This window comes from Oryctolagus cuniculus, chromosome 12 (assembly GCF_964237555.1).
Source record: "Oryctolagus cuniculus chromosome 12, mOryCun1.1, whole genome shotgun sequence".
NCBI classification, from domain to species: Eukaryota; Metazoa; Chordata; class Mammalia; order Lagomorpha; family Leporidae; genus Oryctolagus; species Oryctolagus cuniculus.
In genome coordinates this window covers 69,133,773-69,158,358 of record NC_091443.1, presented here as the reverse complement: position 1 = coordinate 69,158,358, position 24,586 = coordinate 69,133,773, and the positions used below count along the sequence as shown (strand labels likewise).

The following is a 24,586-nucleotide window of genomic DNA, read 5'->3' as shown; positions in this document are numbered from 1 at the left end:
GCCTGCTTGCCTGTGCTGCCCACATGCTCTCTCTCCATTGCAGCCTCTGGTTTATTCCTGGAATAGCCTCCTTCTCCCTAAGCTCCTTCTCCCTATTACAAAGCTCTCACTTTCCTGTCTATTTCTCTCATGAATAAATGCTAAAAACTGACCATGTTACCTGGTTTATTTGAGCTGATATTCAGAATTGTTATCTGAAAAGACAGCAAGGACCCTCAAAATATTAATATTAAAATTACTAATAAAGCTAGCCAATATCATAATTGGATAGGAAGCAGGGTTGTCCAATAGGTCCATGAATTATAAGTAGAGGTTTCTTTAGCTGAACAGCTCATCTCCACATCAACATTTGAGTCACTTCTCTAACCCTGGCATTTCAAGGAACTAGCTAGATTCTTTCCCAGGACTATTGTGGAGCCCGCTTTACCATTTCTTATGGATTATAGTATCTCCTCAGCCTTGTACCAATCCACTGCATGCTGATTCCTATTGGTGTATGTTTGTGCTTGTGGATGAATATGTGGAGTTGAGTTATAAGTAATTAATTCAAACCCTGAGTTAACTTAGGTTAAGTGCATTTGGAGTTAAGACTTAATAGTGTGTAGTATGTCAAGATTAAGTGATATGAAATACGGGGCAACATATTAAAGTCAAGCTAGATCATGGTCTCAAGAGCTTTTAGGACCTGTTGCGAGAATCGCCATTCCTCCATGACAGGCTTTATTTTAAGCTAGAAAAGACAGGCCTAAGGGTATTGGAGTGAAATTATTCCTGGAATTTAGATTCTTCCACCTTCCTGCATGATGCCTAGCCCCTGAATTGCTCAAATGTACCAAATGTACCAATAAAATGCGTAGATTTAGGTGATTGCCATATAAGGAATAAGGAACTCACCTACGTGTGTAGTGACGCATGTACTTGTTTACTCAAGTGCATAAAACGCTGGGAGGGAGAAGGACGGGGCTTCTCACCTTAGCACTACACTGCATCGTATGTGCTGGTGAGAGCCCCAGGTAGCTGGAAATAAATCCTCTTGCTGTTGCATCCAGCCTGCCTTTTGTGAGTTGTTTTGGGGAGGGTCTCATACTGGATACAACGAATACACAATTGTTTTTTAGGGGGCATGGTTCAACATTCCCTTCCATGGAACTAATTTCATTCTGAGTAAATTTCTCTGTAACACTTATTAACAATCTAGAAATTCAATCTAAGTTTTCTAGCCCCTGCAATATTCTATTTCTCTGGACTTCATAGAAGTTTCCATGAATAGTGACTAGCCATGCTAACAGCTATCCATGATGTCCAAAGTAGATATTTCCAAGATTTATCCCATCTCTAAACTGAGACATTGATCTCTAATTCTTTGATTTGCACCAGAAGTCTAAGGTGATTCTGTGGTTACATGTCTGGTGTGAATTGTAATGAAAATAAGGACAAATATTCAGGGGACATCTCACAAAGCCAGCTGTAGCACTGCTACCAGGAAAAAGCAAGGAGGAAAGAGAAGTAGCTGGTGCATAAGCCCTCATTAGTTTTATGTATTTGGGACAAGCAAAGAGATCAAATAAGACTGAGCATCAGACTCAGCGCAAGAGAACCTAATCCTTGGGCTATGGAGCCTTAAATTGTGTTAAGAAAAACATTAGTTCCTGCTGTTGTGATGATGGACCAACATACATACAGTAATAATATAGCATGATAATACCATGTCTCTGGCCATATCCTACCAGCTCAAGCTTTGTCATTGAGGGGAAGAACCAGAACTTCCCCGGCCTGATCAAGGAACCACTCTCAAGCCTTGCAGTTGTATTTCTATGACAAGACAAGCTAACAAAATAAATGCTCACATGTGTGTGTGTGTGTGTGTGTGTGTGTAATTTATTTCAACATTACCAGAGAGAAAGAGAGAGAGACAAGGATTCAGACCAGGATTGATTGTCGCAATCACTGAGCTGCCTCCAGTTTCTATGGAGCTTGAGAAAGTCAGCTTAGAGGGGATCAGCACTGAACAAATTAGTCCACAACTCTCAGAAGATTTAAAGCAGAAATTACAGATTCTTCTGAGCTCGATCATGTTTACTTGAATAAGTGAAATAAGTTAAAAGATGGCAGGGACTGTGGTGAACTAGACAGGAGTCCATCCAAATGGGGAGGCACTTGCTTAGCAACAACCATTGTTGTCTTTGGGAAGGGCATTGTCAGATCTTCCTTTTATGAAGAATCTAAGAAAAATAAAAAATATATATATAGTTTGATAACAACTATATATTTTTTAAAACAAAGCCCCTTTTCAGAATGGTCTGAGTTCTTGAACCACTAATTTTCAACCTCCTAAAACATACAGCTGGTTATTCAGCTTAATGCAGCTAAAAAGGGGGAATCAGTGAGAAGAATGCAGGCCCAAGCTTGTTTCCATTCTCCATACTCCTCAGAAAAGCACTCTGCGATTCTCTCTGAGCACTGCCTTTGTAAGCTCAATGAGCATCTACTAACCCTGTAAATCTGTTTCTCTGAAGAATGGTTTTATATCTGCTTGGAAGACTGAGTATATTTTATTGCTGCCAAGATTCTCTACAATATTTCAATGATATCATTTTCTGCCTTCTTGTTGCTTTTGCAGGTTTTTTTTTAATGCTACCATAAACATGAACTTGGGACAAAAGAACTTGTTTAGATAAAGTTCATCCCTCTGGAACTAAATCTACAGTGGTATTACAAAATACCATAAATAATGTCATTTCATCCTTGAGATGGAAGAAGGGGGTGTGGTGGTGGGCGTGCTTGAGTGACAGCTCAATCTCTTCTCATCAGTGTATCAGTCTCCTGTGGGTTATCCCAGGGATAAAGCAGAAGAATAGTTTTGTAGAAGAAATAGGCCTCAAAATCTAACCAGAGAATTTTGAAATGTGCAGTTGCGTGTTAAATCATCACTATTTTTTATTTTAACTTTGAATTGTTCTAAATAGAGAATATAAGAAATATACACAAGAAAACAAACAGATTCAAGGTCACTTAAAGAAACCATGTAGGATCGAAGTAAAATCAGACGAAGACAGGAATTCAGGGATCATCACCTTGAGAAAGGACAGGTTATGAACTCTGGGGTCATTACCTTTCTTTAAAATTAATTAATTAATTTTTTATTTATTTGACAGATAGAGTTAGACAGTAAGAGACAGAAGGGTCTTCCTTCCACTGGTTCACCCCCCAAAATGGCCACTACGGCTGGAACTACGCTGATCCAAAGCCAGGAGCCAGGTGCTTCCTCTTGGTCTCCCATGTTGGTGCAGGGGCCCAAGCACCTGGGCCATCCTCCACTGCCTTCCCAGGCCACAGCAGAGAGCTGGACTGGAAGAGGAGCAACCGGGACAGAACCTGGCACCCATATGGGATGCCAGCACTGCAGGCGGAGGATTAACCAAGTGAGCCATGGCGCCGGCCCGGGATCATTACCTTTAAGCGGGGAAAAGTAGGAATGGAGAGGTGAGAGAAAGAAACTAGTATGACTGTCTACACTAAGACGTGGACAAACACTGCACTCCACACATCCGGAGGGTTGCAACAACAATCTTTTCAGAAAGCAGAGAAAGCGCATCCTGGGGGTGGGAGGTAGGCGCACCCGGAGTGTGCAGGCCTCCCTTCCTGAACTTTGAGTAAACCAGCTCAGGGCAGGTGATACTGGAGAACTGAGTCGTTTAAGCCACCAAATAAAACAATGAAAATAAGCAAACAAAATGTTAGCGTTTTTGTTTCTGATGAGTTTACAAACTATTTATAATGTGATCTTTTATAGTATATCTTTATGATATATGTCATTACACTGTGTAGTGTATACACATGTGTCACATAAAAGGTATACAGTTATCTTTTTCTGTTATTGATAATATACAAGGAAATTACTATAAATCACATAGGAGAGACAGGAAATATCTGTGGTGCTGAGGCTTTTATCCTGAGTCAGCATCGCTGTGTTTTGTGTCTTTTTAGTCTTGTGAGGAGGTACATGTATGTGTGGTGGTGGTGGTAGTTTTGAGAATAGGAACATTTAAAACAGGTAAATAGAAATCAGAGAGTATGCTGTCTCCAGCTTTGTTCTTTCTCAATATTGCCAGGACTATTCAGGGTCTCTTATGATTCCATGAAAATTTTAGATTTTTTTTATTTCTATGAAGAATTCAGTGGTAAAAACAGAATGGTTACTGGCATAGAAACAGACACAAAAACCAATGGAACAGAAAGGGGTCCAGAAATAAACTCATGCATCTATGGTGACCTAAACTTTGACAAGGACACCCAGAAACACAGTGGGCAAAAAAATAACTTTTAAATAAATGAAACTGGGAAAACTGTATGTCTATGTGCAGGAAAAAATAAGCTTGAACTCTCATCTTATATATTAATATTAACTCAAAAACTTAGATTTGAAAGTCTTGGAAGAAAACAGGAAAAAAATCTTGACATTGGCCTTGACAATTTTTAAGATATGATATGGTAAGGAGTCAGATGGGTTAATAGATAGTTAGGGGATCCTGATGGAATTTGGGGGTGTAAAATATTTGCTTCCTTCGTTATCTTCCCCATGAACAAACAGGCCTTCCTCCTTCCTTCGGAATCTCCAAATTTACCTTCAGAATAGCAAGGGAGCTCTTCCTGAGATCACAGCTTATTTTGAAAACAAGTTACCTATTCCACCCTTAGCTGGCCAGACAGGATGGAGAATTGTAAATGAAGTCTTTAGATGGTTTTTGTCCCTGCCTGGTAACTGAATGCCAATCTGATTGTCAGTTTTTTTTTTTTTTCCTTCAAAATTGTAGTTAAAAAGCCCACTACCACCAGTCCCTTTGTGTTTTCCTCTTTTGGAAGCCCCCCTCCAGGCCACTCTGGCTGGAGGCCTTTGATTCTAGTAAATACTTTTAAATGTCTTTGCTGTCCACTTGGAAATTCTTCTTCTATGTGAGACAAAGAACAGAAGTAACAATAATTTCTCTGCTGCCATTTCCCCATAACAATATCAAAAATACAGGTAACAAGCAAAATTAGACAATGGCATGATATCAAAAAACTTATCAACAAAATGAAAAGGCAGCATACAAAATGGGAAAAAATATGTGCGTAGTATATTAACTGAAAAGGGGTTAATATCCAAACCATGTAAGAAACTCACCCAACTCATTAGCAAAATAAAAAAACAACATACCCAAGGTAATTCAATTAAAAATGGAAAAACTACCTTAATAGACATTTCTCCAAAGACAATATGCAAATGTCTTACAGGTATCAGAAAAGGTGTCAATATCACTAATCACCAGGGAAATGCAAATCAAAATCATAACTCACTTCACATCTGTTACTATGACAAGAGTCAGTGATAGTATAGGGAAAAAGGAAATTTTGTACAATGTGGGAAGGTAGATTGGTGGAGCCATAATGAAAATCAGTATGGAGTTAAAAAGATAATTATCACATGGTGCTATAATCTCACTTCTGGGTATATACCCAAAGGAAATGAAATCAGTATCTTGAAATGACACCTGTAGCCTCATGTTCATTGCAGTGTTATTCATAATTGCCAAGTTACAGAAATAACGGATGACTGGATCTAAGGATTGTGGCAAATACATACTACAGAATGTTAGCCACAATAAAAAAGAAAACCTTTTCATTTGCAACAAGGTAAATGAACCTAGAAGACATTAGATTAATAAAAGATAAATACCACATGATCTCACTCATATGTGGGATCTAAATTGTCAAGCCCATAGAGGTAAGAGTATAGAATGCTAATTATCAGGGGCTGGGTGGTGGATGAAATGGAGGTGATTTTGATCAAAGGGTACAAATTTTCATTTATAAAATGAATATGTTCCAGGGAATCTAATGCATGGTGTTGGTGGTGATGGATATGTTAATTTCATCATGATAATCATAACACAATAGACATTTGCCAAATCATCACATTTTACTCCTGGCATATATTTAATCTTTAATTGTCAATTAGCTCTTTTAAGTTAAAAATAGGTAAATTAAGAAGACAGTGGAGAAAGGTCTTTTTGGTTTGTGTTGGTACTTTGGGTCTTAATAAAGTAGAAGTCCCTTGAGTTAGTTTTCATCTTCCCCCAAACCAGGAAGGTATATGATCAGTTATTCCTGCTGCATAAACATGAACAAGCCTGAGAGAAGAGGGAGACTGTATGTGAACAAGCAATTCAGTCATAAAGACAGGAATACATGGGCGCCTGAGCGAACAGGGTTATGAGAGGAAGGGGGGGCAGATGGTGTGATCTGGGTGCCCAGTGACCCTGTGGTATGTCATGAAGCCAGGAAATGGCTACAAGGACGTCTGGGCTCTTTCGTGAGGGGACAGATGGGGAAAGAGGACATATTGCTTGGCTAGTAGGGACTGAATCTAGCATAGGGACAAATAAAGAAGGAAAATGAACTATCATATTTCCCTATTTTGAATGAATATATAGGAAGCAAAAATATGGAAAGAGCAAACACAAATGCAATAAAAAAGACCTAGGGAAAACATGGCAATGACAGCAGAAATAACAATCAAAAGAGAATTTTTTTTCTCTCTTTAGAATGGAAAAGCACTGGGCAAAAAAAAAAAAAAAAATGGTTAGAACAGAGTAGAGACAAAGAGATTTTATAAAATCTGCAGTATGAACAGAGGAGAAACAGGTGTGCTGAACTAAACCAAGAGAGGCTGAGAGAAGGGGAGCCACAATACTTTGTATCACACAGCCTGAGGAGTGAGTGCAGAAGACCTGACTCTATTATAGACTGGCTTTGCCCCACCTCTCCTTACAAATAAGTCCTTTGTGATGCACACTACTATTTTCTAACATCCTGCATTTCTTTTTTATCTTGAAGTAAGTAGACTTGAAAAGACTTGTAGGGTCCTTTGGGAATTGGGTTTATTCAGAGTTGAAGATCTTGACCTTGGCAATATTTTCTCTGGAGGACCTATGCAATTCTAGTGTTGCTTTATTTATTTGCACTGGATCATGGCGGGGGGGGGGGGGCAAATAAAAATGAAACAAAACTAATTGTGCTTCTGGCAGGATCCTTATGCCAGGAAACCTGAACAACACAGAATCAAAGAAGGTCTTGATATTCTGACTGTTAGGAGATATTTCCTCAGACTTACCAAGAATCTACAAGATTACTCAACAAAATACTCCCCCAGACATGGAGCAGAGGTGAGAGACCCCACTTCCCCTGGGGTGTGGCTAGGGTCAAAATGTGAGGACTTTACTTGTCGATGACTGTGGACGATATTGCAAGACAAAGAGAATGAGGCTTCACGAACTTCAGTCAAAGATCCTCATTTGAGTTGCACATCACGAGACCCAAAAAATTTGACAAAATTCAAAAAGGAGAACAGGCCTCTATTTTCCAAACATTGCATCCAGCAGGTGCCACTGGAAGGCTCCCACAGTCTGAAAGCACCAAGGCATAGATCTAGTTCTTAGCAAGAAGATCACCTGCAGCTCTACTAGATAGAAGATGCCGACAGAAACATTTTGAAGTGATAGCTATAATCTGAAATGTTAGTGGATTTAGAGAAACTGTACACACTCCATGCTTTGGTGTTTGTTTTAAAATGATACCTTTATTTTTCAGCTCCCAGAAAAGAAACAATTTCGCATTAGGCACACTATTGGAATCCAAGAGAAGTCAAAGTATAATCCAATTATTCTAATATTGTTAACTAAAACTTCCAGAGTCCTACAAGTGGCAGGTTATAAATATCACATATCTAAAATATTATCTTTGATTAAAACTACTCTATTTATTAGGTAAAAGAGATTAAGAGTTAGGTTGAGGTAGGAAGAATTTAAAAATTTTGCATATGAATTAGTTTTTACAATGCTATTCTGGGAGTTGATATCTTGTCAAGAGCAAATTTTGAAATTATTGGCGCTGCCATGGTAGATTCAGAGCCAAAGGAAAACCTAGAAAATATTCAATGAAAAGACCACATTGATGTGGTTAAAAGCAGGTAGCCTACTTGAACAGGCTTTAGATGCTTGAGAATTCTAATATCAACAAGACTCAAGATAAGATTCAAGTATTAGAAGAGAAATCAGTAATGAGATCAGCTTGAGTTAAAGGAAAATTCAAGTACAGAAACTGATTAACAAAAGACAGTCACAGATAAAGAGGGAAGACAGAGAGAGGTCTTCCATCCACCGGTTCACTCCTCAGATGGCTACAGTGGCTAGGGCTAGGCCAGGGTTAAACCAGGAGCCGAGAGCTTCTTCCAGGTCTCCCAGGTGGGTGGCAGAGTTCCAAACACTTGGGCCATCTTCTGCTGCTCTTCCCAGGCCTTTAGTAGGGAGCTGGATTGGAAGTGGAACAGTGGGGATGTGAACAGGTGCCCATATGAGATGCTGGCGTCACAAGCAGCAGCCTTAGCCACAACTCCACAGTGCCGGCCTCCAGAAACTGATTTTAAATAAGCATTGCAGGGTCATAAACTCAGTTTGCTGAAATCAGCTGGTCTTCGACATGAGTTTTAGAAACACTATCTGTGTCAGAACTGGGAGATTTCTAGATCTCTCCCACTCCTCCTGCACATTGGTTTGCAGGTTCTCTGTCATGTGCACAGGCAATGCACCTCCTCCCAGCCTCCTCCTAACCCGGAGTCCATCCACAGAGCGTCTTCTGCAAGGGTCTTCGTGACTTCCACACTTGAGTCTCATCACTACATTATGAAATCTCATTTCAATTTTGGTGAAATTATAATTTACTTAAATCAGAATTTAGGGTAATTGACCTGATTTGGAACCCGTCCCCCTCCTCCCACACAGCCTCAATCTGCCGTCCCACACATGCTTTAAAAAGTCGTATAAAAGTTTGCTAAGTACATCGACAGTGCAAAAATATTAGGGAAGGATGTTTTCTCTAATTAAGAGGGGAAAATTGCTTTAAAACACTTGAGCACAAACATTAATATGCTTCTCACTACTGCAAACATTAGATCGTATCTAAGGGAAAATAAGCAAGGCATTTGAGAACCGGAGATTGGAAAACCCCCAAACATTTTGAACGAAGGCTGAGAATGCCTCCAGGCCTGGACAGCACACATGGCCTAACTCCCTTTCCTCCTTGGGTCCAGAATTCTGTGACACGTCTTGGCAAATGGCAAGCATTGACTTGCAGGAGCGGCAGTGCAGTGCTCAGTAGACCTCTTAAATAAAGCATTCAGGATTTCAGTTTCCTGGATCATAGATTAGCTCACATACACAATCTTACATTTAACTAGTGATGGCCTGGCATCTAATTGTTTTAGGCGTATCTGTTCATGTGCATGCTTTTGTAAATTTCCCAAGGCAACACCCACTTCCTAGTGAACTGGTCCTCTTTTTAACCCTCTCTGATTCACCCTGGTGGCTAGGAGGAATGGTACTATTTAGAATATGGATGCTGAACCCAGGCACCCATGTTCTGGGTTTGAATTCTGACTCCTCTGCTTGTGGATTTGCTGCTTTGGGAAGTTAATGATCCTCAGCTTTCTCCTTAGGTTTTGTGATGAGCAGTCATTTAAACTGAAGAGGGACCAGCGCTGTGGTGTAGCAGGTGAAGCCACCCCCTGTAGAGCTGATATCCCATGTGGGCACCATTTGAGTCCAGGCTGCTCCACTTCCAATCCAGCACTCTGTTACATCCTGGGAAGGCAGTGGAGGATGGCCCAGGTCTTTGGGCCCCTGAAACCAAGCAGGAGACATGAAAGAAGCTCCTGGCTCCTGGCTTTTGATCTGAGCTTCGGCTATTATGGCCATTTGGGAAGTGAACCAGTGGGTGGAAGACCTTCCCCTCTTCCCAACACCTCTGCTTCTCTGTAACTCTGCCTTTCAAATAAAAAAGTAAATCTTATAAAAAATAAATACACACAACCAATTTAAAACCATAAATAAATAAACTCAACGAATGCATGACCCAGCTAGGGTGAGATGAATGAAGCAGTTGCCTTAATAGCAAAATTTAAGGTGGTGCTAAAAAAACTCAGTAGTCAAAACATATAATGTTTTAATGCAATGTTTTAAGAAATCTAAATGTTAACTGTACCTCATGCATTAGGATCATATTTGAATTTCTGGGGTCACAAAGTTCTCCGTGAACTTAACTGGTCACCTAGCAGAGTACACACATTCATCCATCCTTAAAAAGCATTGGCAGTTACTGAGAGAAGAACATACCCGAGATTATTGAGTCATTAGGTACAATTAGACTGCAGCCTGTTGCAGAATCACTGGGGGACCCCCAAACATATGTATTATTTCTTTTGAATCCCCTTTAATATTAGTGCACCCAGATAAATCCTGGGCTGTTCCCTTGCAATTGTATTAGCCTTTTCCCACTAAGAAATGAAACTACATATAATTTCACTCTGGCAATTTTTCTAATTATTCCTTCCCCCAGACAGTGCTAAATCACAGATGATGACAACCTGAGTCACTGTTATCTCTGGACACATTATCAAAAATCCTGGGTCCTGGGTTGGTAATAGCGCATCAGCAAGCTCTCTCATCATTTTGCGACTTTAGAATGAGTAGTATTTGGAAGATAAGGAACCCCCCCATCCCATTTCCCTTCCTTCCTCCCCAACCCAGACTGCCTATTCCTCTCTCCCTCCTTCAAGGAAAATTAAATGAAGACAGCTAACGAGCAGTTTTATTTTCTTTCAGCAAAGGTCAGCAATCCCACAGCAGCAAATTAATCCCAATTAGTAATGATATTTTGTCTTGATAAATGATGACACATTTGATTTACTGTGTTTCCAGGATGCAGGCAGCAAATGTTAATGATTTGGTTTGCTGGGAATTTATACTCTTGCTCATTTCCCATTTGCTGATCAGTTGTGGCTCATGAAGACTTGGCTGCTTCAGCTAATGAACTGAAAGCCTCCCAGGAATAATGGTGTGTTCTGCAGGCCTCATTTTTTGTTCACGCCATCTGTAGAAATGCAGGTTCTTCTCAAAAAATATCTCTGGCAGCCAGGAAGGAGTGATTATGACCATATCAATGTCACTTATAATTTGTATTTCACTTGTTTAATGGCATTCTCAATAAACGAAGCTTTCTGTAGAGAACAAAACTAATTATGGCAAATCCAGCATGATATGTGTTTGTGTCTATCTGCGAATGTGTATGTGTGTGTGAGGGAGAGAATTCACAAATAGAAAATACCTAGTCTTTCCTCCTTTTCTTAAGATTTTCTGATAGCAGTGATATGGTTTGCATAAAGATTTATCTACCCAGCTGGTGTGGTCTTAAATTAGACCAATGAGAATGTTTTCTTGAGGTTTTCATAACCCAACATGGCACCTTTTTGTATGCAATAAATGCAGACATAAATCAACTGTTTTCTCTTTTTTCACCTCCGGATTTCCAGGGGTACTTTTGACTGCTAATAAAGGCTTTGGGAGTTGTCCCCCTGAGGCTGTGCAAGGCAAGATGTGGGAGGTTCTGGGACTAGAGCTTGTCTGGCAGGCATAGCCTAATATTCAAACCAGCAGAGAGCCCTGGGGAAGGCGGGCTCTTCCTCCTCTGAAGGAACCAGGCGCCTTTCTCACAGCAGACATAATCTTTGCTATAGAAAATTGATGTGATCGGCTGTAACTCTTGGCAGAATGGTCTGTTTGTTTACATGGCACTGTGAGAATGAAACATGAGGGATCATTACCCATTCTCATTTAAAGCTGGGAATGTTAGAAACCCCATTTAGATCTCCTTCAGGGTAGTGGCTGTTTTCTTCTCATTCTTAATCACTGTTCTTACTATAAACTAATAGAAAATCAATAAACTTCACTCTTCTTGCTGACGGGGACACTTGTTACTGTGGCGAATCACTGGCTTCCCGTTGTGCATCTTCCTTTCTGCTGCCCTTCCTAAAGCTTTCATTCTGCCACTCCAACCTTGGCCCAGTTGCTTTTCACACTGGGATGAAGCAGACTTCCTCTGCTGTCTCTGGATTGCAGACAGTCGGGGCTATTGGCCTGTTTCCTCCATCCAAGGCTGATGGTTTGCCTGGTGCAGGGAGGGGTATTTGCAAGATGGTTTGTGCTAGACAACTTGCCTATTTCACTAATGGGCTCAGGGATAGGTTTTTCCCAGAGTGAGGAGAGGAGAAGTAGTTCCCTGTATTAATCCAGACATCAAGATGGAATTAAATGTGTGAGAACTTTACAAATGGAAATGCCTGTATGGGAAAATAAGAGAGCCAGAGGAGGTAGGGGTACCCTCGGTTATTTGAAGGACAATGTTTTAACATTTCTCTTACAGTGCACATGATTTAGCAATTACCTTATATCCCCATTTCATTACTGTTCCCAGATAAAGAATTTGCATCCTCATGCTACTTTTTTCCTGGAAAAACCACTTATTATAGAGGGCAGAAGAGATAGAGGAGTTGAGAATTGAGCAGAACAATAATCCTTTTAATCCTCAATTCCATGATAGTGATAAAACATCATGTTTTACCAAATTACTTACATATACATTATTACTTTGAATTCTGACAAAATGAAATCAGAATTATTTCTGTCAAAAATATGAGGCATTTCACCATATATGATGTGAATGAAAATTTTTCCCATGAAATTGAGATTTTAAAGGTAAATAAAAACAAAATATTAGAAATGAAGAATTCAGTAGATCAAATAGAAAATGCAGTGGAAATCCATAACAGAGTTGGTGAGGCAGAAGAAAGAATATCTGAGCTAGAAAACAAATTACTGGAAATTTTATAGTCAGACCAAAACAACAACAACAACAACAAAAGAAGCAGCAGCAGCAATTAGAAAACTTAAAAACAGTGTTGGAGATCTATGGATGCTATCAAATGACCCAACATAAAGGTCTTAGGAGTTCCTGAAGGTGAGGAAAGATAGAAGGGATTAGAAGGCCTGCTTAGTGAAATAATTACAGAAAACTTCCCTAACCGGAGAAAGAAAGGGACATCCAAGTACAGGAAGCACATGGAACTCCTAACAGACATGACCAGAAAAGACCATGACATAGTGTAGACAATCTTTCCACAGTAAAGCAAAAAGAAAAGATTCTAAAATACGCATGAGGGATATGCCAGATTACTTTCAGAAGATCTCCAATTAGACTCTCAGCTGACTTCTCATTAAAAACTCTACAGGGTAGAAGACAATGGCAGGATATAGTCCAAATCTTAATAGGAGAAAAAGAAAACTGTCAACCCAGAATACTGTAGCCTGCAAAGTTCTCATTTATCAATGAAGGTGAAATAAATACCTTCAATAACAAACAGAAACTGGAAGAATTTGTTACCATTCATCCATCCTTACAAAAGATGCTAAAGAACATGAAACACAAAGCAACACTGAAGGAATGCCAGCATCATCAAAGAATGTGAAGACAAAAAAAAAAAAAAAAACAGTGAAAGTCCAAAAGAAATCCAAAGTAAAAAACAGGAATATTCATGGAAAAATGGCAGGGCCAAGTAATTACTTATGAAAGTTATCATGAATATAAATGGCATCAACTCTCCAGTAAAAGATACAGATTTGCTGAATAGATAAAAAAAAAAAAAGACCCAACTATTTGCTGTCTACAAGAAACACAGCTCACCACAAAGATACAAGCAGACTGAAAGTAAAAGAATGGAAAAGATATTTCATTTAATGTAAATAAAAAAGGGAGTAGCCATCCGAATATCAAACAAAATAGACTTTAACACAAAAACTGTTGAAAGAGACAGAAAAGGACACTATGTAATGATTCAGGTATCAATACAACAGGAAGATGTGACTATAATAAACATATATGTAACTAAATACAGGGTGCCTGGCTACCAGAATTTTTAAAAGATTTGTTAATGGATCTAAAAGGAGACAGAGACTCCAATACAACAGGAGACTTTAACACCCAACTTTCATCAACGGATACATCAATGAGACAGAAAATCAACAAGGAAACAACAGAGGTAAAAGACACTATGGACCAAATGGATCTAACTGATATCTACAGAATTTTTCACCCCACAGTGGCAGAATATATATTCTTCTCAGAGGTGCATGGAACTTTCTCATGGATAGACCATATACAAGGTAATAAAGAAATTCTCTGCAAATTCAAAAAAATCAAAGTCATACTATGCACCTTCTCTGGCTACAGTGGACTGAGGTTGGAAATCAATAACTCAGGAATCTTTAGAACATATGAAAACACATGGAGATGGAACAAAATACTCCTGAATGAAAGTGGGTCATAGAAGAAATGAAAAGAGAAATTAAAAACTTTCTGGAAACAAATAAAGACACTACAACACATGAAAACATATGGGATACAGCAAAAGCAGTGCTCTGAGGAAAGTTTACAGCAATTAGTGCCTACATCAAGAAACTGGAAAGTCACCAAATGAATGAGCTGTCAGTGTATCTCAAGGACCTAGAGAAAAAAAAAAAAAAAAAAAACCAAATTAGTAGAGGGAAAGAAATAATTCAGGAAGAAATAAACAACATTTAAACCAAAAACAATACAAAAGATAAGTGAAATAAAGAGCTTATCTTTTGAAAAAATTTCTAAAAATTGACATGTCATTGGCAGAACTAAGCAAAAAAAAGAGGGAGAAGACCCAAATCAATAAAATCAGAGATGAAAAAGAAAATGTAACAGCAGCTACCACAGAAATAAATAAAAAGAATCATGAGGAATTACCACAAAGAGCTATATATCAACAAATAGGGAAACCTAGAAGAAATGGATAGATTCCCAGACACATATAATCTACCTAAATAGAATCATGAAGACATAGAGCACCTAAACAGACCAATAACCAAGATGGATATTGAATCAGTAATAAAGACTCTTCCAACAAAGAAAAGCCCAAGTCCTGATGGCTTCACAGCTGAATTCTACTAGACATTTAAAGAAGAACTAATTTCAATTCTTCTTAAGCTATTCAAAACAACTGAAAAGAGGAAATCCTTCCCAAATTCTCTATTAAGCCTGCATCATCTTAGTTCCTAACCAAGAAAAGGATATGACAGAAAAAGAAAACTACAGACCAATATTCCTAATGATCATAGATGCAAAAATCAACAACAAAATACTAGCCAGGTGAATTCAACAACATATTGGAAAGATCATTCATCTGGTACAAGGAGATTTATCCCAAGTATGCAGGGATGGTTCGACATTCAAAAATCAATAAGTGTGATAACAAACTGAAGACTACTAATATGATTATCTCAATAGATGCAGAGAAAGCATTTGACAACATTCAACACCCTGTAATGATGAAAACCTTATGCAAATTGGGTATAGAAGGAACATTGCTCAACATGATCAAAGCAATTTATAACAAACCCTTAGGTAGCATCCTACTGAATGGGAAAAAACTGGAGGCATTCCCATTAAGATCCTGAACCAACAAGGATGCCCACCCTCACATTTGCTATTTAATATAATCCTGGAAGTTTTGGCCAGAGCCATCAGGCAAGAAAAACAAATCAAATTGTTACAATTGGGAAGGAAGAAGTCAAACTATCTTTATTTGCTGATAACATGATTCCATATAAAGGAAACCCAAAAGACTACATGAAGAAACTACTGGAACTCATAAAAGAGTTTGGTAAAGTGGCAGAATATACAATTAACACACAAAAATCAATAGCCTTTGTATATACAGACAATGACACAGCTCAGAAAGAACTTCTAAGATCAATCCTATACACAATAACTACAAAAAATTTAAATTACCTTGCAATAAATTTAACCAAAGTCTATGATGAAAATTACAAATCATTAAAGAAAGAAATGTAAGACATAAAAAAGAGGAAAAATATTCCATGTTCATGGATTCAAAAACTCAACATTACCAAAATGCCCATACTGTCAAAAGCAATTTATAGCTGCAATGTCATCCCAACAACATTCTTTTCAGGTCTAGAAAAAATGATGCTGAAATGCATATGGAAATATTGGGGACCCATAATAACCAAAGCAATCTTAAACAATAAAAACAAAGCTGGAGGCATCATAATAACAGACCTCTAGACATACTACAGGGCAGTTATAATCAAAACAGCCTGGCACTGGCACAAAAACAGACATATACACCAATGGAGCAGAGTAAAAACTCCAGCAAATAATCCACACATCTACAACCAACTTATATTTGACAAAGGAGCAAAAAACAACCCCTGGAGCCAACACAGTCTCCTCAACAAATGGTGCTGGAAAAACTGGATTTCTACATGCAGAAGTATGAAACAAGACCCTACCTTACACCTTACACAAACATCCGCTCAAAATAAATGAAAGAGCTAAATCTACAAGCTGATGCCATCAAATTACTAGAAAACATTTGGGTAACCATACAAACCATTGACATAGGGAAAAACTTCTTGGAAAAGACCCCAGGGGCACAGGCAATCAAAGGAAAAATTTACAAGTGGGATTACATCAAGCTGAGAAGCGTCTGCAATGCAAAAGAAACACTCAGCAAAGAGTGTTTGACACTGAGTGTCAGAAACAACTGACAGAATGGGAGAAATTATTTGCAAACTATGCAACTGATAAAGGATCAACTTCCAGAACCTATGAAGACCTCAAGAAACTCAACAACTACAAAACAAACAACCTAGTAAAGAAATGGGCAAAAGATTTGAACAGACGTTTTTCAAGAAAGGAAATTCAAATGGCCAGTAGATACATGGAAAATGCTCTCAGGATCACTAGCTATTACTGAAATGTAAATCAAAACCACATGAGGTTTCAGCTTACCCTGTTAGAAGGTTCTCATACACAAATCAACAAACAACAAATGCTGGGAAGGATGTGGGGGAAGTGACCCTAATCCACTGTTGGTGGAAATGTTAAACTGGTACAGCCACTTTGGAAGAGAGTATGGAGATATCTCAGGAAGTTGAATATAGACCTACCATATGAACCAGCCACCCCACTTGTGGGAATTTATCCAAAGGAAATGATAGCATGTGAAAGAGTGATCTATAGCCCCATGTTCATTTCAGCTCTATTTACAATAGCTAAGATATGGAATCAATCCAGATGTCCATCAACTGAAGACTGGATATTATATATAAGGACTGGATATTATTAAGAAATTGTGGTTTATATACACTATGGAATAATACATAGTGGCAAAAAATGAAATCCTGTCATTTGCAACAAAATGGATGCAACTGGAAACTGTTATATTTAATGAAATAAGCCAGTCACAAAAAGACAAATACCATATGGTCTCTCTGGTCTGTGGTAATTAATAGAATACTTAACATGTAATCCATTGAAGTGAAACTAACACTTTGAGATGCGATGATTTTGAACAGCCCTTGCTTTGACTGTTGATGAACAATGTTTTTCTGGTTTATTTATTTTTGTTCTTTTTTTCCTTTTTCCTTCATACTCTTCAGTGAACTCTCTAATTAGTGTAGGGTTAATGTTATGAGTACAAAATTAACTGAAAATTGATCTTGGTAAAAAATAAGAATGGGAAAGGAAGAGAGAGGAGGAAGAGAGGTGGGAGTATGGGGGAGAGGGAGGTAGCAAGAGAAGAATCACCATGTTCCCAAGTTTGTATATGTTAAATGCATGAAGTTGTATTCTTTAAATTTTTTTTTAAATTTGACCAATAAAAAATAGGAGGGCTTTTCAACATAGTTTATGCAAAGTGTATATTATGAGAAAACCAAGCATGGATTTCAAAACATATGCAGCAAAATACACTTAAATTTCATTTTTTCCACAAGCATTCAGAGGTACATACTCTGAATTAATCCATGAGGAAAGATCAAAATGTCCTTACTAAGTGACATTTTACAAAATAACTGGCACATATTTTTTAAAAGATAGTAAGGTTATGAAAAACAGACTGAAGAATGTTCTAGATACAAAGGGATTTAAAAGATCGATAGTTAAATACAACATGAATTCCTGAATTAGCTGTTATAGTGGAATCTCTTTCTCTACACAAGAAATTTCCCCAAAAGGGCATTTTTAAAATAATTGGCAAAAAGCTGAAATTTTTTCCTAAATTAGATAATATTGATTTAAAATTAATTAATTGATTTTTTAATTCTTTGTCTATATGGAAGAGAATGTTCATGTTTTTAGGAAATATGCACTGAACTATTTAGGGTATTTAGGATATTGTGTCTGTAATCTTCCAAATGGTTATGAATGATCAAGAAAATGGAATTTTGGGGAATGTAGTTGATGGATACATATATTGATTTACTATTTTGTAAGTCTGAAATTTTTAGAAACATGGGTTGACATGAGCAAGACAGCCCCTCCTCTCTTACTTTACAAAGGAACAAATTCGGCTCCAGAGGAGTATAAAGGTGTCATAACTAACTGCCACTGTTGTTTATTGTCAGATTCCAAGCTTAATTCAGATTTATCTCCAAGTCCAGTGATCTTTTCACAGGACAAACACATCATCCCTCTGTATATGGAACAGCAAAATGCCTAACCAAATCCACAGCACCAGCTCACACATTTACTGTCAAAATGTCTTTGTCTGGATGGGACAATATTGCATGTTAACAGAGCCAATGACCCTCAGAGAGACCAGCTTGTCTCCGTTAATGGAAATATGCTTCAATCCTAGCTTCTATTAACTTGACAACCTAAATTGTGGTTAGTGAACTCATTCCTTGCTAGCTGTAGATCATCCTGTTCTTGGTCAATTGGAATTCTGAAATCCTTAGGCTAAGAGATAAGTACCTTATCAGCCACGCTATTGTCTGTGTTCTGACCACATTTCTAATACGCCTTTATTCCTTGAAATTAATTACCTTCTATGTGTCTCAGCATGTCTTTTTTTCCCTATAACTAAATCTTCATCATTTTTTTTTTCTTTCTGGTCCCCTTTGGTTTCTAGGTTCTATTCACTTCAACAATCCCAGTCACTATGAATTTATTCATCTGTAGGTCCTAACTAGACCTTCATGAACCTTCTACTCCTTCTTCCAGATGTGTGAATCAATGTCTCAATTTTCCAGGATCCAGACATTCTTTGACTGTCTAAGTCCATAGGTCCTATATCAAGCACAAAGTATAGTCTCTTTTTAATGTGATTCTCTCATTGGAGAGCTGAAATTTCACTTGATTCATTCTTCCTTTAAAGTCTAGTTTGAATCCCATATCCCCCTTTAGAGCCTTCCTTGGTCACCCTTGAACCTATGATAGCTCCCATGCAAATACCTCAATAAAAGCACATTGATCTCTTCTCAGACACACCTAGGCCATGCATCTAATCTGCTATGATGCTGGGACCCAGGAGATGATGATGTTGGCACCAAGGGCAGAGAGGGATTCCTGGTGAAGGTCCAGCATTTGCCCTGGTCCTTCTCAGAAAATAAAAGACAGTGGTTTTGTTCTGACTGCAAAATTAAAACTGCAGCTCAAGTTACTTGTTTCATCTCCACCCGAGAAGGCAGACTGAGTGGTGAGGCTTCTGTTGAACTTGAACCACATGTACCATTCATGAGCACAAGCCCCCATGATCCAATCACCTCCCAAAGATCCTGCCTCCTAATGTATCATTACCTTGGGGATTATGTTTTGATAAACAAATTTTGGGCGACACAAACATTCAGGCCAAAATATATAAGGAATTCAAACAACTCAACAGCCAAAAATCCAGAAAACAATAGATTATCAAATACAGGTAAGAATCTGAACAGACATTTTTCCAATGATGGCCAATAGACACATGAAAATACCTTTAACGTCATTTATCATCATGGAAATGCAAATAAAACCACAATGAGATATCATTTCATATATGTTAGGACGGTTATTATTTTAAAAAGATAAATATTGATAGGAATGTGGAGACTACTGCTAGGAATGGGACTTGGAACAGTCTTTATGGAAAATAGTGTGGTGGTTCCTCATCAAATTGACAATAGAACTACTTTATGATACAGTAATCCTACTTCTGGGAATATATCCTGAAGAAATGAAATCAGTATCTTAAACTTATATCTGCAGTCCTAAATTCATTGCTGTATTATTCACAACAGCCAAGAAATAGAAACAATCAAGGGTCCACAGATGGATAGATGGATCAGGGAAGGATGATGTGTGTGTGCGTGTGTGTGTGTGCATGTCCATTTTTTAAAAAGATGGAAATCCTGTAATTTGGAACAACCTAAGTGAACCTGGAAAGTATTATACTAAGCAAAATAAGAACAAATGGCAAATAATGCCACTTATATGAGGATTCTGAAATAGAATGGTGGTTGCCAGGGGTGGAGGTAAAACAAGATGGGAAGGAGTAGGTCAAAGGGTACAAAGTTCCAATTACACAAGTTAAAGAAGTCCTACTTCTGACACATTCTTCATGGTGCAGTGAGGCTCTGGTGAGGTGTGTAACACCCTGGAAAGCCCTGAAGAAAGGACTGGATTCATACAGACGAGGCTAAATGTCATACAGAAGTTCCTCCTCCGATGCACAGGGACACCTTCTCCTACAGAGCAGTTCCTGAACACTGATGGGTCATGTGCACTTCAGGGCCTTTCCTCAGGTCACCCACAAGGTACCTGCTACTTCACACCATCACTCAGCTGTCAGGACACCAGACAGAGCCCTGCACCTGCCTGATTCGTTTTTCATAGGCCTCCCCGCTCTGTTATGAAGAATTTCCTTACTGTCCTCACCTCGCTCCTTGTAAACCTCATATAAATGGAGGATCTGAAACACACTATGGTAAAACCCAAGCTCTTGGTATATACAGAGATCATGGGCACAGAAAGAGGCTAAGGATGGAGAGGCCAAGGGGAGACGTCAGCCATTCTGTCAGTGTGCCCAATGAATAAAGGCAGAGTGCACCTGTTTGTCATGGGTAGGAACCCTATAAAACCACTGAAATGAGACCTATCCCCCACCCCAGCCCCTACAGACCACCAATAGCTGACATTCACTTGAGAGGCCATGTGCTGCCAGTGACAGGGTCGGCCTCAGTGCCCTACTTGAGGCGGGGCTATGCTGGAGATGCAGAGGCAGGCAAGCAGCCCGCACAGAGAGTTTATTCCAATCTCCTCCCCAACGGTCCCACACTCGAGCTCAGAGGTCTGTCTGTGACAACCCTGCCCTCCCAGTTTCAAACTCCATGTCTTCCAAGTGAGCTTACTCGGTGCTCAGGAAGACCTGCTTGCACGAGGCGTTGGTTAAGGGGGACTAGCACCACTCCACATCTGCCATAGCCTCCTGCTCCATAGCGCCCAGGAGAATCATGTGCGGCTCAGGTCAAAGAAAGGCCTGAACTTGGTCAGTGTATGTCATGTCATCCATTTTCTTAGAGATATGGTGCTCGAACCAGATGCACCTGCTCTGCTTTGCAAAAGTGATGAACTGGTGGCTGTCATCTTCGGGTACAAGGAACAGATAACCAAGGGTATGAGGTACCTGCATGCCCAGGTTGGCAGAGAAGCCATGTCTGATGAGGTAGGGCTTGGCCCCTGACACAATGGTCCCTATTTTTAAAAATGGGGCTAAATTCTTTCATGCTGATAAAATCAAGATTTCAAAGGAGTCTCCAGTTACCTAATCAAAGCAAATGACACACTATGATGCTAAAACAAAGCAGCATTTGGGAGTGGGAAAGGAAGTGTCTTCTTGCCTGTAGTGCAGCTTTGCCTCTCTCCATCCCATGAGGCAAGTTCTGAAAACTTGTCTTTAAGCATTTGTACTCATAGCCATACTGTTGAGGTAGCCCTAACTGCATAGCTCAAGAGGGGACTATGGGAGTTTCCCAGGAGTCAAAATCAAAGTGGAGTGTCTCATTTAGTGTGTTTTTACTAAATGTGTCTGTAAAAAGGTCCTGATGTTCCCATATTTAAAGATTTGTTGTTTATTTAAAAGGCAGAGTTACAGAGGGATCTGCTGGATCATTCCCCAAATGACCTCCATGGCCAGGGCTGGGCCAGGTCAAAACCAGAAGCATCATGTGTGGCATGGGCCCAAGTACTTGGTCCATCTTCCTCTGCTATTCCAAGTACATTAGCAGGGAGCTGAATCAGAAGTGGAGCAGCCAAGACTCAAATCCATGTTCATATGTGATGCCTATTTCACAGGTGGTGGTTTAACCTGCTACACCACAATGCCTACCCAATCACGTGTGTGTGTGTTTTAAATTCTTTATAACAAAAGTTATTGGACTTCATGAATGTCATTTCCTTTTTTATGTCACTATTTGGAAAGAGGAAAGAACTCACAGGCTCCTTAATCACTAACAAAGTAAAATGTATAGTGAGCAAAAATGAACTATTTTGTTGTTTTGGTCATGAAGACAATAAAAATTGCAAACATGTCATTTTATAATTTCTTTCTTCTTTTTTTCTGGTCACATTTTTTAGGTCTGCAGTCTAGCCAACAGGATGTAGACTATATATGGAGATGAGTCTACTGCCTCATTAAGTCAGTGTAATGGACATATCCATGTCAAAACCAACACGGCTGGTCTGCCCTGGCGGATGGAGTCGCCCCAGCATGATGGCTCCCCTGTTCTGGTCCATTACCACTGGCTTTTGTGTATAACAGCAGGAGGCTCTCTATTTCCCTGATCATTCTGGATGAAAATGGCTGTGCTATTCTCCAACTCGGCCACATAAAGCACAAATAAAGAATCTTGTTTAAACTGTATTGAGATTTTTTATGATTTATATCCAACTTTATGAAAAGCAAGAGTCAAGTATCAGTGAAAAATAAAAGCAGTCCATTGTTTCAACTTAAAAATAATACCAAAGAATTAAATATATCTGGATTTGGTGTGTAGGCAGAGGGAGGGGACAGGGAATGCGAGTTGCCAAGAGAAGGGGTGTATATGTATGGAAATGGAGGCCCAAAAACATGTTCACAAGAACTGTAGCTAGATAAGCAAAGGTTGTCTGAAAATGTTAGTTCCAAATATAGCCTTAATCATATTGACAGGGAAAAGAAATGACATAAAAAGTGATGAAATCAAAACAAGGCAATTTATGCCATGAAGAAGCCTGAGCTATAATGATTTCTGAAACAGATGTTATAAAGAAAAGAAAACTGTAAAACTTTTTAAACTGCACTGTTATATTTAAGACAAAATGAAAATTTGGTAAGAGACCTATGGCAGTTTGCAAAATATCAAGAGCAAAGAGGTTAGCAAAGTAACTCTAGCACACCTCTGGGGGAGACCAATGTGATTGAATGCTGAGGAAGGGTGATTACAAGGCCACTGTCTACTGACAGAGTATTAGGGGCTTTATGGAGCAGGGAATCATGAAGTCATTCAACAGACTGGTTTTATTATCTCAGCCGTTTGGACAAGAAGTAAATAGATTGGAAAACTCAAGTGGTGATCTGAAATGTAAGTCAAAAAGCAGAAGTGGATTCCTCTTAGAGTTTGGAGCAAGAGGGAAATTGACACTTCTTTTCTGATAAACTATAGAGTTCAACACCAGAATATATGCTGACCTGTAAGAACCAGGGACGTTAACGTAGACTTGAAGTGAAAAAGGCAGGCAATACAAAATATTTCTGCTAGGTCATACACCAGAAAAAATGCAATATTTGCCTTCCTTGTCTGTTTTATTTCTAATAACCTAAAAATGAATAAATACTGTTAGTTTTTAAAGGCAGAAATGAAGTGGTAACTGTTCAGTGATGATTAGTAATGATTGCATTGCTTAAATACATAAACATAATGATGTTTATTAAAAGCACAATATAAATTCTTAAGGAACATTTCATTGCATCCTTAGTTTCCATGTAACAAAAATATGAAGAAATATTTATGTAAGTAAAGTGATTTTTACATAAATCAAATGTGTAATAAATTGTTCAATTTGGGGTGCAGCTTACCCAGAAATGTGCATGTTTTATATAAAATTACCTTGAGGGAAAAGCAGCCTTGCCTAGCAGCTAAGATACCTGCAACCCTTATCAGAATGTCTGGTTTTGATTTTCAACTTTTACTCCTGACTCCTGACTCTGGGAGCCAACAGTGATGACTCAATAAACTGGGTTCCTGCCATGCATGTGTGAGACATGGACTGAGTTCCTAGCTGCTAGCTCCGGCACTGGCCCAGCCAAGCAAATGTGGTCATTTGAGAGTGAACCAGGAAATGGAATCACTCCCTCTATGTCTCTTTGTCTTTCCTTCTCTATGTTTCTCAAATAAAAATTTTTAAAAAGACCTTCAATTCATCTATTTTCCTTCATTCCCATGTGTATTATGATTGTAATTTTGTCAATACTTCCCATTAATTAATTTCAGATTGTTTATTCACAAAATGGCAACTGTTACTGCTTTACTGCATGTTGTCATAATTTTTCCTGGGTTATTACATGGTTATTAAAAAAAAAGAGGCTTTGTGGGGAGCAACTCGGACTAGACTAAGTTACTGGAATTAAGACTTATTCTATGCATCTGCTCTCCCACAATATGGCGCTGAGAAGGGAGAAACAGCTTCTACACAGCTGCCTCCAGTTCAACCAATAAACTGTAGGACCTGCTCCTGATTGGAGGAGAGCAGCGTACTCGGCGTGTGGGTAGCAGAGTTGGGATTGGTGAAGAGGACTATAAAGGAGGAG

General features: G+C 38.8%; 2 long non-coding RNA genes across 2 annotated transcripts in view; one reads left to right on the top strand and one right to left on the bottom strand.

Moving 5' to 3' along the window:
* LOC138844677 (uncharacterized) overlaps positions 1-24,586 on the bottom strand; it is a 294,022-nt gene that overhangs the window by 117,707 nt on the left and 151,729 nt on the right. The gene's annotated exons all lie outside the window — the stretch shown is intronic.
* LOC127483783 (uncharacterized) lies at positions 20,282-22,660 on the top strand. The gene is made up of 2 exons (XR_007910432.2): positions 20,282-20,555; positions 22,375-22,660. It is a non-coding gene; the product is annotated as an uncharacterized lncRNA (long non-coding RNA).